The 14746-nt window shown below is 53.7% G+C and overlaps 1 non-coding gene across 1 annotated transcript; it reads left to right on the top strand.

Moving 5' to 3' along the window:
* The first annotated feature begins 4637 nt into the window (after positions 1–4637).
* On the top strand, positions 4638–4744 carry LOC114227327 (U6 spliceosomal RNA). Its single transcript, XR_003613366.2, has one exon. It is a non-coding gene; the product is annotated as a U6 spliceosomal RNA (small nuclear RNA).
* Positions 4745–14746: the final 10002 nt, after the last annotated feature.

Below are 14746 nucleotides of genomic sequence, written 5' to 3'. Positions count from 1 at the left end.
GATTAGGCTGTCTCCATGGGTCTCCGTGGAAAGCGTGAGTCTCTCCCCACTCTCCAGCACTGTGGTGGGTAACACACACCGGGCCTCACCTGTTGGCCTGAAGCCTTCTTCCTCTGGATCCTGCATTGAACAAGGGACCATCTACTTTGCTCAGGCTACGCGAGATGGCACCTACCTCCTCCAGCCCTCCTGGAGTGCTTTCCAACAGGAGGGGAAGGGGATTTTCTTAGCTCGGAGAAGACAAGCAGCGGGAGGCCTGGACAGCAGCAGTCCTGCCCAGAGGTGGCCAGGAGAGGGCAGCATACTCCTTAAGTCTTAGGTTCAGTCCCTAGGGGCCTCTGTTGGCCTTCGCGTGGCCTTATCTGTTCTGTCTGGCCAGAGCTGGAGCAGGGCCTTAGCATAGAGGCCAGGCCCTCTGGCTGCGTCTCCCACTCCTGGCAGTGAAGGGCGCCCGCAGAAGGCACTGGGTTCCCGGCAAGATCACTGTGGGAGCTTGAGTCTCCCTAAAAGAAGGATGCTGGCTGCCAGCATTATAGAAGCAAGAGGGTGGGGAGGGCACCTACCCCAAAGTCCTGGCCCGTAGTGAGTGTACCTGTGGCCAATTCCCCCCCCCCCCCCCGGGGCGTCCGTTTCCATATCTGTACTATGGGATGGGTGCAGCAGCTGCTCATTGCAAAGGGCTCTGACATTCTGTGGTTCTGTAGGTCTGAGAAGTCAAAAGTTTAGCTGTCTCCATGAGGGGACTCCGGGAGCAGGGACCAGGCCCTAACAAGCTCAGAAAGGGCACTATGCTGGTACCATGAGCAGGGCAGCATTTCTGTTGTTGCCAATCCTCACGGGAGGATGTTTTTCCCATTGCTTTTTCAGAGAGTGGGAGGGAGAGAGAGCAAGAAACAACGTGAGAGAGACATATGCACTGGTTGTCTCCTGCACTCACCCCGACCAGGGCTAGGGATCAAACCTGCGACCCAGGTACATGATGTTGATGTAGGCCAAGGCTCTAACCACTAAGCACACCGGCCGGGGCAGGAGTTTCACCAGGTGACCTTACGGGGCCTCCAACAGTGTCATGCCTGGACCCTGCACCTCCTCCCCTCTTCCCTTCCAAGCACATGCACATCTCCCTGGGGGGCACTGGAAGGGAGGCTGCCTGGCTGGGAGCCCACATTCCTGGGCCCTAGGTGGGGGGTTTCCGCTCCAAGCTGCAGACATTTTCCACATTCCTCCCCAAGGTCAGGTGCCTTCTCTGTGCTGGCTCTTAATGTCACTGCAGCCACAGTCCACCCTGAAAGGGACAGGGGGAGGGAGGGAGGACAGGCTGAGTTCTCAGCCCATCCTGAGGCTGCAGGCCCAGCAGTTCAGGAAGAGGGGAAGGTCAGCCTCAGCTCTGGTCACCTGCAGAAAGGACCACAAGGCCCCTTTGCCTCTTCGTGATAACGGGGTGCCCAGTAAAGCCCCACCCCAACTGGGAGTTGGGTTTTGCTCCCCTGATGATCACTGATGCTTCCTTGTCTGGTCAAAGCCTCCACCCTCTGTAAAGAGGGGGTGAGTTGCCCCCATTCTGGACCTGCCTCCCTCTCCTGCCAGGGGTTTGCAGGGTGGCCTCCTCTGTGGGGGACCATCCTCCCTCAGCCGCAGGACCCACAGGCAGGCTCCTCCCCAGAGCATGTGTGTGCTGGTCCTGGCCCCCCACCTCGGGGCTCAGAGGGCTCAGTCAGGCCTGCCCGTCCCGAAGCCTTGGCCTGCCCAGGGTGGGGGCTGCCTGGGCTTGGTGCTTCCTGTTCTAGCAGCACCTGGGCAGGTGGCTGGCCGGGAGCCGCACGCTTCCGGGGCCCACGCAGAACCTGCGCTTCCGCCAGCCGTGTGGAAACGGTGGGGCTGTGGCAGGTGCAGGCTGAGCGAACACCAGTCCTCAGCACAGCACCTGCAGAGGGAGTGACTTCCCCTGCCTGGCAGGTCATTCTGGGGATCCCAGGAGAGGAGGGACGGAGGGGAGGAGAAGAGACCTGGGCCACAGGGTGGGAGAGGAGAGGCGCTGTCGCTGGGGCACCTGCAGGGACCCTCGTGGCTTCATTGCTTCGGGGTGGTGGGGCCCCTGAGTGAATTCCCGACGCCAATATTAGAGCATGGGCTTTGGGGCCCGCAGACCCGGGCTCAAATCCCAGCGCTGCCCTCACCTTAGACACGGCGCCAGCTGCTCTCACACCAGCCTCCTCATCTGCCAGTAGGAAAGCCAATGATGGGCATCGCGGGTTTAGGGGGCAGGAGAGAGGGCATTCCCAGGACTTGAGCATGTCGCCACAAACCTAATGGGACGAACCCAAGGCAGTATGGCTACTCCTGCTTCCTGGATCCAGGCCCCGTCCGAGGGCTGAAGAACCGCTCACAGGAGTCCAAGGCAGACCCTGCAGGGCCGCGCAGGCTGAGGGGGACGGACGGTCTTGGCCTCCGATGCCTTCTCTGCGAGCTTGCTTATTCCAGAGCCGCTCCCCCAGTCTCAGAAACAAGGCGGCCCAGTCCCAAGAGGTCAGCCCCAGCCTGAGAGCGGACCAGGAGGCCTGCCTGGCCCAGGCAGCTGCCTGTGTGCTGGCGCTGGAGTGGGTCAGTGCACAGCATCAAGGGGCCTGGGATTGCCCAGCTGGGGTAGCTCAGTGGTTGAGTGTCGACCTATGAGCCAGGAGGTCACGGTTCGATACCCCATCATGGCTCATGCCCTGGTTGTAGGCTCAATCCCCAGTAGGGGCGTGCAGGAGGCAGCCGATCAAAGATTGTCTCTCATCATTGATGTTTCTCTCTCTCTCTCCCTCTCCCTTCCTTTGTCTGAAATAAATAAATAAATAAATAAACACACACACACACACACACACATATATTCTGAAATACTAGTGTGTATATACACACATATATATATGTGTATATATATATATATATATATATATATATATATATATGGCCTATACATATTCTGAAATAATTGTGTGTGTGTGTGTGTGTGTGTGTGTGTGTGTATATATATATATATATATATATACTAGCGTTCCCATTGCAGGAAAAATCCTGCAATAGGATTTCCTGCTGCACTCTACCCCGCCTCCACTCCTCCCTTGTCGCCCGCCCCGCCTTCTCTGCCAGGCTGCCTGCTTTTCCCTTCGCCCCCGGCCCCGCCTCCGCTCCTCCCTTGTCACCCGCCCCGCCTTCTCCGCCAGCCCGCCTGCTTTTCCCTTCGCCCCCGGCCCTGACTTCGCTCCTCCCTTCTCCTCCCCCCCGGTTTGCTTGCTTCTTCGAAGCTTTACTCCCTTCTGCAGCTCTTGGCTTCTTTCCACGCTGTCTTGATATGCAAATTAGCCGCCATCTTTGTTGGGGTAATTTGCATACTCATCCTGATTGGTTGGTGGGCGTGGCTTTGCTACACCCAAGGTGCGGTCAATTTGCATATTTGTCTATTATTAGATAGGATATATATATATATATATATATATATATAGCCTAGGTTTGAGTAACTGAGACTCAGCCACTTGCTGGCTGTGAGGTTCTGGGCCTCAGATTTCTCATCTGAAACATGATAATGATTCCTGTGCTACCGAGTGACAGGCTGTACTAGTAATTAAGGCTGAGGAATCTCGGATACTTGGCTATGGGTGCCTGCCCCCACCACACCCAGAGCTCTTCCCAGGGGAGATACCGGTCAGGAGGCTGCTGGACCATCTGAGCCCCTGGGAGGGATCCCACTTGCTCTTGGCCTGAAAGGTTGCAGCCAGTCTCCAGACGGAGAGGGAGGAGGCGGTATGGCCCTGCCAAGCATGCTGGGACAGCTGTGGGGAGGGAGGGAAGGCCGGGACTTACCTCAGCACATCTTGACCTGCCGGCTGGGAGACTAAAGGGAGGTGGCTTCTGCCCGGCAGGTGTGGCTCAGTGGCTGAGTGTCGGACCATGAACCAGGAGACACGGTGTGATTCCCCATTCAGGGTCCATGCTCCGGTTGTGGGCTCGATCCCAGTGGAGGGGGAGGGGTGCATGTAAGAGGCAGCTGATCAATGATTCTCTCTCATCAATGCTTATATCTCCACACCTCTCCTTCCCTCTCTCTAAAATCAATAAACATATAAAATAAAATTTAAAAAATTATCTTAAAAAAGAAAAAGAAGGTGGCTTCTACACACAGCCATCGTCTCCTCAGGTGTGATTTAAGGGTGTGGGAAGGCCCAGGCCAAAGTTATGGCAACATCAAACCCTTTTTCTGTCCAGAACCTTACAGCTAACACATGCTGTGTGCGCACACCGATTCCCTTTCTCTTCACTACAACACGAGGGGATGGCTAAAGAGAGGCCATTAAACCCCGTTTTTACAGACAATCAAACTGAGTCGCAGAAAGATGAGGGGAACTTTCTCATGGACACAGTGGTGAGCGGCAGCCCCAGAACAAACCCAGCCTTGCTGACGATGTCACTGCCCGTAATTAAAGCCAGACACCCACAGTTAGGTGAATGCTGCTTCTTCGTGGACAAATGCGAGTGCTCTCAGGAGAGGAAAACCTTAGGCCATCCACACCTTAGTGTGTGGGTATGCTGCACTGCCAGGGAAGGAGAAGGTCAGGGCTTGTGGGGCGAGGAGAAAACACTTTCAAAGAGGCGGGAAGGTGCTCGCTTCGGCAGCACATATGCTAAAATTGGAACGATACAGAGAAGATTAGCAGGGCCCCTGCGCAAGGATGACACACAAATTCGTAAAGCGTTCCATATTTAGAGAGAGAGAGAGAGAGAGAGAGAGAGAGAGAGAGAGAGAAAGAGAGGCAGAAAGGGAAGACAACACTTCTACAAATTCCATTGACTTTCTAAATTTCCCCAGAACTGGGTCCTTTAAACCTTGAAACCTAATGCCAATCCCAGAGGAGAAAGGCGAGGGGGTCCCAAGACACCATTTATTCACCTGGTCAGCAAAGCTGTATTAACGTCTGCCTTGCGTAAGACACGGAGGATGCTCTCCAGACACCTGGAGATCTGTCCTGGAAGACAGAGTTCAAATTGGTAAATGACAGGGCAGCTTGGTAACTGCTGAAACAGCTGTGATCTAAGGAAGAGCAACCGCTGCTGGAGGGGAGCTGGGTTGGCAAGGTTCTCCTCGCTCGATGACACACCCCTCGTCATACATTTTTCACCCATCCCAGCGCCTCCCGAGTCTTCCAGCCAGAAAGTCCTTGTGACCTCATGTACCTCTCTCTTGCCCAGCACTGCCCAGGACACCGGGCCACGCCCAGTGATGCCACCCTGTGACCTCAGCAGCTAGGTGAAGGGCTCTGGGGCCTTTATGGAGTCTCTGGCCAATGCTCCCATTATACAGATGAGGAAACTGAGGCCAAGGCAGGGGAGATGACTTGCCCAAGACCACCGAGGTGAGGTGGTGCTGCAGGAGATGTCCCCACCACGACACACAGACCTGGAGGGGTGTGACTGAGGACCCTGTGCTCTGTACGTCGTTGAAGAAGGAAGGTAAAAAGGCATGTGGGGGGACCTGACTCCACCCTGAAGAGAGGGCGCTCTGAAGCCAGGGGGAAGTGAGAAGGTGGGGGGAAGCACCTGTCAGGACAGGCTCAGATGGTGACAGGGCCGGAAGCTCGTGCTAACACCCCAGTTTCCCTCCACAGATGGACACCCCTGCTGCAGGTGTCTGCTCTCTACGAGCCTCAGTTTCCTCACGTGTGCAACAACCCTGCCATTCTGAGCTTCCGTGAGCTGCAACCCCCGGAGGCACCAGGAACCGAGACGTGGGCTTGACTGGGGGCGTGAGGGAGGCTCTGCCCCTCAGACCAGACCAGGCCCTGCTGAGGGGCAGGAGTGGCACTGTCGGGCACTGACCCTGAGTTACCCTCACTCTTCCCAGGCTCCCCCGGGGGCCCTGAGGTAGGGTGGGGTGCTCAACAGGCCTGCTAGGTGAGAACAGGTCCTGAGGAGGTTTAGGAAGGGTGTGGTGGGGAGGGCGTGCCGCTCAAACCCGGTGTGATCACTCCAGGGGGCACGCCTGCCAGCTTCCTCTGAGGTGCCAGACGGGGCAGGGCAGCTTCTCACATCTTAGCAAGGAGCGAGGGGAGTTGGACACCCACTCCCTCACCACCCACCCAATGCCAGCTCACCAGCCCGGCCTTGCTCAACGATGGACAAGGAGGGCCCGGGAGCCAAACCCAACTGCCCAGAGCTGTGAGGACAGGAGTGTGGAACCTGTCCTCACAGGCCCAGCTGGCCAGAAGCCTGGTCTCCCTCGGCTGCCTCCCCAGAAGGAGCAGGAGCAGACAACTGCCACAGGTGACTCACCAATGAGCCTTCTTGCCATTCCCACTCCCGGGGCCAGCCCAGGACAGCCCAGCTTCTCCCCCGAGGGGCCTGGAGACCAGCCCTCCTCACGGCCAGCTTCTCTGGGTGTCCAGCCCTGCTCCCCCGCTCTGTGCAACAATCAGAGTCCATGGGAGGGGGGAGGGGGGGGCTGTGTTTGCAGCAGATCCAGGCAGTCAGAGCAGATGCCTTTGTGAAAGCAGACAGAGGCCACGGGCCCAGACCTGGCCCGAGGTTTGCTGTCCTGCCCCCTCTCTCCTCCACAAGGCCACACCCATTCTCCCTGAGTCCAGCGACAAAGTGGTCATTGTCATTCCTTCTCTTTTTCTTTCTTTTCTTTTTTTTTAATAAACATCAATGATGAGAATCATTGATTGGCTGCCTTCTGCACGTCCCCTACTGGGGATGAAGCCTGAAACCTGGGCATGTGCTCTTGACTGGAATCGAACCTGGGACCCTTCTGTCTGCAGGCCAACACTCTATCCACTGGGCCAAACCAGCTAGGGCGTCATTCTCATTTCTTCATCTCCTTCCATGCTAGAGCTAAGACCCTGCCTCACATTTATTCCCTTCTCAACGACCAAAGATGTGGGGCCCTGGAGAGTCCCAGTCCATTCACTCCCTGTGGGATAGAGCTCACGGTTAGAAAGTATTTCCTTTTGCTGAGTTACTGTCTACCTCTGTGGAATCCATTCCCGGCACTTCAAGAACTGCATGTCCCCTGCCCATCCCCCAACTAGAATTCTTTGTTCTGAGCCAAATACCCTCCGGTTTTCCAGTCATTCCTCCTGAGACTGGTTTCAAGACCGCTTGTCAGCTGGCCTGTGTCCTCTGGACACATTTCCATTTAGCCACATTCCTCTTCTAACACGGTGGGCACGACGCTTCAGCCGAGGCCAGGCCAGCGTGGAGAGTGATTCCAAGACCTCACGTCCTAGACTTGGGCACGATGTGGATGCGTGAGCTCTGCTGTCTTGCTGGCCTGCTCAGAACGCGGGGTCACTGAGCATCTCCGTGGCATTTTTGGACCCATATAGCTGTCTCACCAGGTCCATGTTGGACGGGTACGCACAGGTCACCCCAGCCTGCGTTACTGCTGATCCTTGGAGGCCCTCTGCCTGCCTTGTGGGCAGTTCCCTGGCACATGATTCCCCAGAGAGGGAGCCCCAAGGATCAGGTCTCTTAATAGGTTTTTGCTTGTGGATTCCTTTCAGGGTCTGATGGGAAACTCCATCCTCTTCCTAGAAAAATGCACTTGCTCAAAGTTCTGCAAATGGCAGCAGGACTTCCTGCAGGCCACCCCTGGACCCAGGTTAAGAATTCCCATCTGGAAGCTGATGCCTGAAAAATGAACTCTGCGACAGCCTTCTGTTCAAACGATGGGCCCAGGGCAAAGCCAAAGAAATAACCTCCCAGACCAGGGCTATGCTCAACAGCTCGCAAAGCGTGTTCACCTACATCACCCCAGACAGACCCTCGGGTACAGATTATGATTGAACAAATGAGACGTCGAGGTCCAGAGATGTGCAGTGACTTGCCCAAGGTCACACAGCCATTCTGGGCAGACTCCTCTACCCACACGGGGCCTCAGAGAAGCCCAACACAGTGGGGAAGACACAACGGAGAATCCACTCCTGCCCAGCCGAGTGGCTCAGTTGGTTGAGCATTGATCTGTGCACTGAAGGGTTGCCGGTTCGATTCTGGCTTAGTGCACATGCCTGGGTTGCAGGCTTGATCCCAGGTTGGAGCATGTATTGAAGGAAAGTGATCAATGTTTCTCTTCACGTTGATGTTTCTCTCTCTCTCTCTCTCTTTCTCCCTCCCTCTAAGTACGTCCTAGAGTGAGGATTAAAAGAAGAATCAGCTCCACTTGGCTACTGGGCACACCGGTCCTGGCCTCTGTGGTGAGCTGTGCTTTTAGCAGCCTCCTCCTTGGCAAAGGCAGAGAAGGGCTGTGTGTCAGGCTCTGGCTTGTGGGAGGGGAGGGACACGGGCAGAACCAGGCCTGGAGCCTGAACCTCAGGGACCAAGGGGACCAAGAAAGAGGCTCCGGCCTCCACCTCTCCCAAGAGTGCGGACAGCTGTCTGGGCAGAAGGGAACAACATGGTGGGGAGGAGGGGAAGAGAAGAGGGGGAAGAGAGTTAGGAGACAGAGCCCATCTGAGTGTATGGCTCTAACACAGGCACCAGAACTATTTGAGGCCAGTTTTTAAGTTTCCCAAAAATTCTTATTTCCTAAAACCCCCTCTTCTTGACCCAGAGAACTCCTCAGCCTGCGTGGCCCAGCTCACTCCCTCCCTGCAGGAAGCTTTCCCAGGCCTGTGGCCCAGGGCCTGGCTCCCTCCGATGGCCTGTGTTCAGACCCCACTCAGGCACTGTCTGGTCATTATCTGACTCCTCTGCTGGCAGCTGCAGCCCGAACTCAATGCCTCACCCCACCCCTGGCAAGTGAACTCTAGACACTAGAAATGACAGGCTATCTTTTGCCTCCACTTGTTCTGTGACTTCAAGCTGGATCCAAAGCCATGGTCAAAGCCAGCCAGGCCCCTCAACGTGTCCTTTAAAACCTTCTGAAGGAGCCAGGCCGGCGTGGCTCAGTGGTTGAGCGTCGACCCATGAACCAGGAGATCAGGGTTCAATTCCCCGTCAGGGCACATGCCCATCAATCAATGATGGAGGCAGCCCATCAATGATTCTCTCTCATCATTGATGTTTCTATCTCTCTCTCTGCTCTCTCTTCCTCTCTGAAACCAATAAGAACATTAAAAACAAAAACAGAAACAAAAAAGAAACCACCTTCTGAAGGAGCAGCTAACAGCTGTTTCCAGGCTCTGCTGGGTGAGGGAGAAGGTTCCGGAAACTGTCATTTCTGTCTTTCCTCCAACCAGGTTGTTGCTCCGAACAGTTGGCAAAAATGGGCAGAAGAGGGGTCAAGAGCGTTGCTCTGCGGACAGCGGGATGACTCTCTGTTCTCTATTGGTCTGTGGCCTGGGCCAGAGGCTGGGGAGTTGCGGGGCGGGGGGCGGGGGAGGCGGAAGGGGAAGGAGCTTAGGTTGTGGGGTGGGGGGGTGCTGCTTGGGCCTTCAATTATTCACTCTTATCTCAATAAATTCATGCGTTCAGATTGATTTTGTGCATCTGTCTCCTCCACTGGACTTCCAGGCTCTGGAGGGCAGGAACCACATTTTATTCCATTCAGGATCTCCAGGGCCTGGTACGGTGCCAACCACCCAGTGGATGCTCAATACACAGTGAAAAAAGCGTGCCCCGCAGCCTCCCCACCAGTCTTATTTCTGGGGCACCGCTGTTCCCCTCAGTGGGAAGAGCTTCTTGGAGCCTCCGGTGCAGGTGCAGGGAGCTGGCACCCCTCCTCTGGGCTGCTCCCGAGGCCAGTTCCTTGTGGCTGTTTATTTCCAGCCCCAAACATGCTTCTTAGGCTTTCCTGCCCCCTGGCCTGAAGCCCTGCCCCGCCCCCAGCCTTAGCTGTGCAGCCTGCCCAGACGTTGATTCACCTCCCTCCAGCCCCCTGATGGATCTCCCCCACCGAAACCACAACTATTTTTAGCAGAATCTCATGTTTTGACATCCTCCTCCGCCCCCACCCACCCTTCACTGGTGTCACTTCCCTCTTTTAATGACAACAACATTGAGGATGGTGTGTTTCGCTGGCCTGTTTTGCTCCTGGGGGCTGTCTGGATTCCTTGGGGGGGGGGGGGGGGGTGACTCTTGGGCCCAGCTCAGGGCAGAGGTTTGTTTCCCCAGGTGGTCACCTGGGCCCTGAACAGCTAGAGGCCTGCCCTGTAGGTCCTCAGACACTCGCTTTCCTTACCGCTGTCCAGAACAGGGAGTTGTCCATCCTTTCCTAGGTCAGAATCCCAGTGTCTGACCCAAGTTCTTCTCAACCTCACCTAAGCCTTCCCTGCCCTTGGCGTTGCCAAACTTAGCAAATAAACATTCAGAACACCCATTTCAATGTGACTTTCAGGTAAACAACAGTTTTCCAGTTCAGCATGTCCCAGGCAATATACTAAAGAAGTGTTTGTTGTTTCTCTGAAGTTCACATTTCAGTGGGCAGGCCTTCTGTGTTTTATCTGGCACCCCTACCTGCTGTGTTCCCTCTCACCGGAGCCGCAGTTTTGAGATGTTTTGGTGTCAGGATCCCTTTACACTCTTAAAAATCACTGCGGACACTCCAGCTTTTATGTGGGTGAGTTGACATTTAGCATATTAGAAATGAAAGCAGAAACTTAAAAATACTATTAATTTATTTTTAAAAAGCAGTAAAAACAAATTACTCATTACATGTTTATGTAAATAAGACCTTTTAGTGAAAAAGAACTATATTTTCCAAAACAAAAACAATTAGTGAGAAGAGGGACATTGTTCTACGTTTTTGTTTTGTTTTTTGCAAATGTCTTGCAAAATGTCAAAAGTATGGCTTAATGAAAGAGAGCTAGATTCTTTAAAAAATTTTTTTAAATTTTAAATTGTGGTAAAAAAGACTTTAAACGCTTTAACTACTTAAAAAATTGATTTGAGAGAGAGAAACATTGATTCTTGTTCCACTTATTTATGCATCCATTGGTTGATTCTTGTATGTGCCCTGACCAGGCCTCAACCAGCAATCTAACCAACTGAGCTACCCAGCGTGGGCTAAGATGTATCATCTTAACCATTTTTAAGTATACAGTAGGGTTAAGTATGTTCACAACGTTGGATTCTTCTATCTTCTTCAGCATTCAGTGTGAAGCCCTGGAACATTCCACTGTACACTCATGAGAGCATTAGTGTGAAAGTGGCAAATACTGTTTTCACATTATTAGTAGAACAGTTTTGACTGTGCACATCCTCTGAAAGGATTTGGGGAGCCCCCAGGGGTCCCTGGGTCACACTTCGAGAACCAGGGCTCTAGCACAATCCCAGAGTCTTCAGTACCTGCTCCTTTCCCTCTTAACTTAACGAGGCGTGGGGATGGTGTTAACACGGCACACATCATTTACTGGGATTCCAAACTGGTTCTTATTTCTGAGATAGGTGTTGGGCTGGGAGGCTGGATCTTGCCCAGTGCCTTCGTAAGGAAGAACAAATGGGTCTAGAGCCAGGGGTCCTCAAACTTTTTAAACAGGGGGCCAGTTCACTGTCCCTCAGACCGTTGGAGGGCCGGACTATAGTTTAAAAAAAACTATGAACAAATTCCTATGCACACTGCACATATCTTATTTTGAAGTAAAAAAACAAAACGGCAAAAACACCTGCCTGTGGCCCGCAGCCGCCTGGTCTAGACAGACTCTGAGCCAAGGGACCTGGGCACGGGACACAGGTTGCAAAGTGCACCAAGCCAACTCAGGTGAGGAAGAGAGTGGCAGCGGTCTCACCTTGAGGCTGTAAGAGGCATCTAAGAAGGTACCCCCCTCCAGGCAGGGAGAGAGAATGGATGAGCCTGGGGGTAGCTCTGGCTCCTTGGGAACAGGGTCCGTGAGCCAGCTGCTTGCTGCCCCACCCCCCACCCCCAGCCATGGCTGGCAAGGTTAGGGGGAGCTGCCTGGCTCTCTCCCTCATTCCTACCTGGTGTGTATCATTCTGATCCTTGTTGTCATTTGTCACAAGGCTAAGAGGTACGAGTCCAGCTTTGGCTGTGAGGAAGGACAGCTGGACGGTCACATTTCAGCCGAGTGGCCTCAAGTGAGACCCTGCCTCCCGGCCTAGGCACCTGAAACTGCCAGTCAGGCAAGCTTATCCCTTTACTGGCCAATCTAGTGACCAAAGAGTGGGGGCCCTAAACAGTCAGTGGTCTATCCCACATCCACACCAGTGGTCTCATTACAACCAAATCCATTGGGACGTGAGCGTCTCACACATTCTCTGTACCAGACATACCACCCTTAGCACACTTACCTCTGTGCCATTCATGACCACCCTGTAGGCGTTAGTTTATAGTTTATAGTTTCAACTTTATTGTATATGAATTCCTTGAGGGAGGGGACCATGCCTTTATTGTTTCTGTAGTTTTCATGGCACCTAGAACAATGGTAAGGTCTCAATTCATGTTGACAGTTTATGAGGGGGTGGGTTTTTACTGATTTAACTACTAGATTCCCCTTTATAAAGGGCTGGGGCCTGGGAAGTGGGCGGAGGCCATTTATTAAACATATATTGGGCACCTACTCTCACGCCTTAGGCTTTCTTTGTTGAGGCTGCACTGACAAAGCGTGTGTTCCTGCGTCGTCCCATTTCACCCCTGCAGCCGCTGGACTGTGCGAGTGGACTGTGAAAGCGACCTCTGCAGTGTGCTCTGCCTGACGAATGTGCTAAGCCAGGGAGGCTGACTCTGTGGCACCAGATATGTGTGTGGGGTGCTGTCCAGGGCTGTGCTGGGCAAGGGTGTCCTGAATGCAGCCACCTGGTGTGTCCTGGCATGTCATGAAGACCATTCAGCTGGCGCTCCTTGCCCAGCTTTCACGCTCTGAGTGACCTTCCCACTGAACTTGAGCTTTCCCGTGTGTGAAATTGCCAACAGATAGTGAACGTGCGCATCAGCAAACCCAAGTATCTGGTTGGTTGGACAGCAGTTCTGGTTTTCAGAAGACGTCAATGAGCTGGCATTCTGATTGTACCCGTTCATCCCCTGGAGACTGAGTCTGCCCTGGGGTCTCCTACGCCTGTGGCAGGCAAGGCTTCTGAGCAGCAAAGTGAGGCCCGGACCCTGAGCTGTGAGGAGGTCTCAAGGAAACCTGTCACCGGGTGGGGCTCTGTCAAAGGGCCAGCCTGCCCTCCAATGGCTTTCCCATTCACAGAGAATGGGGCACCAGGCTTGCTGGCAGAGCGAGCCAGGAGCCCTTTAGTGGGAGGGGGGTCCATGCCAGGGCTGGGCTGCTGCTACCAGCCAGGGACCTGCCTGCTGGACATCAGAGTGATCCCTCAGGGATCAGGAAGTCTGAGGGTGACGCACAGTCCACGGGGGGCGGGGAGGGGGAGCTTTGAAAGGTCATCACACCTTTTCGCCAGCTTCCAGGTGGGCAAGTGGTCAGTCCTGCTGCACTGATGAGGGTCCCACAGTCCAGAGCCTAGGCCAGTGGTCCCCAACCTTTGCTTGGCCACGCCCCACCTAAGCATCTCTAAAATCCTGATTGCCCCCCACCCCCCGTGACATATAATTCTCATGATTCAAAAAGTGAACTCCTATTCTCATGGAGGAAGCCTAAAAGGCCATTAACTTGGTCTAAACAAGCTTCCAAAGAACATGGCATCCATGAAAGAGAAAAATAAAAGAACGAAAGGACGGTTGAAGTACTGAGGAAGAAATCCTACGAAACTGTTAAAAAATAATATGAAGTGATATGAAAAAAAATAGCAAATAAAGTTTCAAAACATATAATAGAGAACTGAAATGCATAAATATGTCACAATATGTATTTCTATACTGCACAGGAGGCCCCCAGGACCATAAGAAATGCAAAAAAACTCACTGTTAACAACTCCTTCTCGAATTGCCCCCCTTAAAAATCAAATTGCCCCCCTCTGGGGCGTGTGCCCCACGTTGGGAACCACTGGTCTAGGGCAGTGCAGCCTGGAGCTGGGACTGTCACCCAGAGGAGAAAGTGCTGCAGAGAAGGGGGGAGGTGGGCCTGTGACTCTAAGGCAGAGCTGGCCACTTCCACCTGGACACGGAGCTTCGGCCTCTCGGGCTGGGAAAGTCCTGGCTGGCCGTCTGTTTATCACGGAAGCTGAGTCAGGCTGACCCTGTCTCCTAAAAAACTGCTGTTTTTAGAAGTCCATTAGTCAAGCCAGCCTTCCTTTCCTCTGGGAATTTCTTTGGAGGAGGGCACAGAGGGGTGAGACTGGCCCTTTCCTGGAGCCCCAAACCTGAAATCAGAGTTTTCACCCATTTATGGACTTGAAGCCCCTCCCCCACCCGAAGATTACTCATTTCTCCAGTGTGACCTAAGAGCCCCGGAGAGGGGATTGGGAGGAATTGAGAAGGTGGGATTAGCTCTGGAGAGGGTTGGAGACTGGACAGAGCAGGGAAGAGATGACTGATAAGCCTGGGGAATTCCTTTGCGAAACAGCAGGGAGGGCAGGGGAGGATTTTAGAGCCAAAGAAGGTAGAATGTGTGTGTGTGTGTTTGTGTGTGTGTGTGTGTGTGTGTGTGAGTGTGAGAGGGGGGGGGGGGCGGGGAGAGAGAGGAAGAGAGAGAGAGAGGAAGAGAGGGAGGGAGGATGGGAGGAAGGAAGGGAGAAAAGAAGGAGGGAAGGGAGGAAAGAAGGGAGAAAGAAAGGAAGAAAGTGATCTGTATCCCAGATAGAAGCTGCCTGCAGGCAGAATGAAGTTCCTCTAAATTCCTTTCTTTCTGTCAAAGGCCATTTGGATATTTATGTCCTTTGCAGGCCACACAAAGTTATCAACTTAAAAATTAGCCTTCTA

Source organism: Eptesicus fuscus, chromosome 22 (genome assembly GCF_027574615.1).
Source record: "Eptesicus fuscus isolate TK198812 chromosome 22, DD_ASM_mEF_20220401, whole genome shotgun sequence".
In the NCBI taxonomy this organism is placed as follows: Eukaryota; Metazoa; Chordata; class Mammalia; order Chiroptera; family Vespertilionidae; genus Eptesicus; species Eptesicus fuscus.
This window is presented reverse-complemented; position numbering and strand designations above follow the sequence as displayed.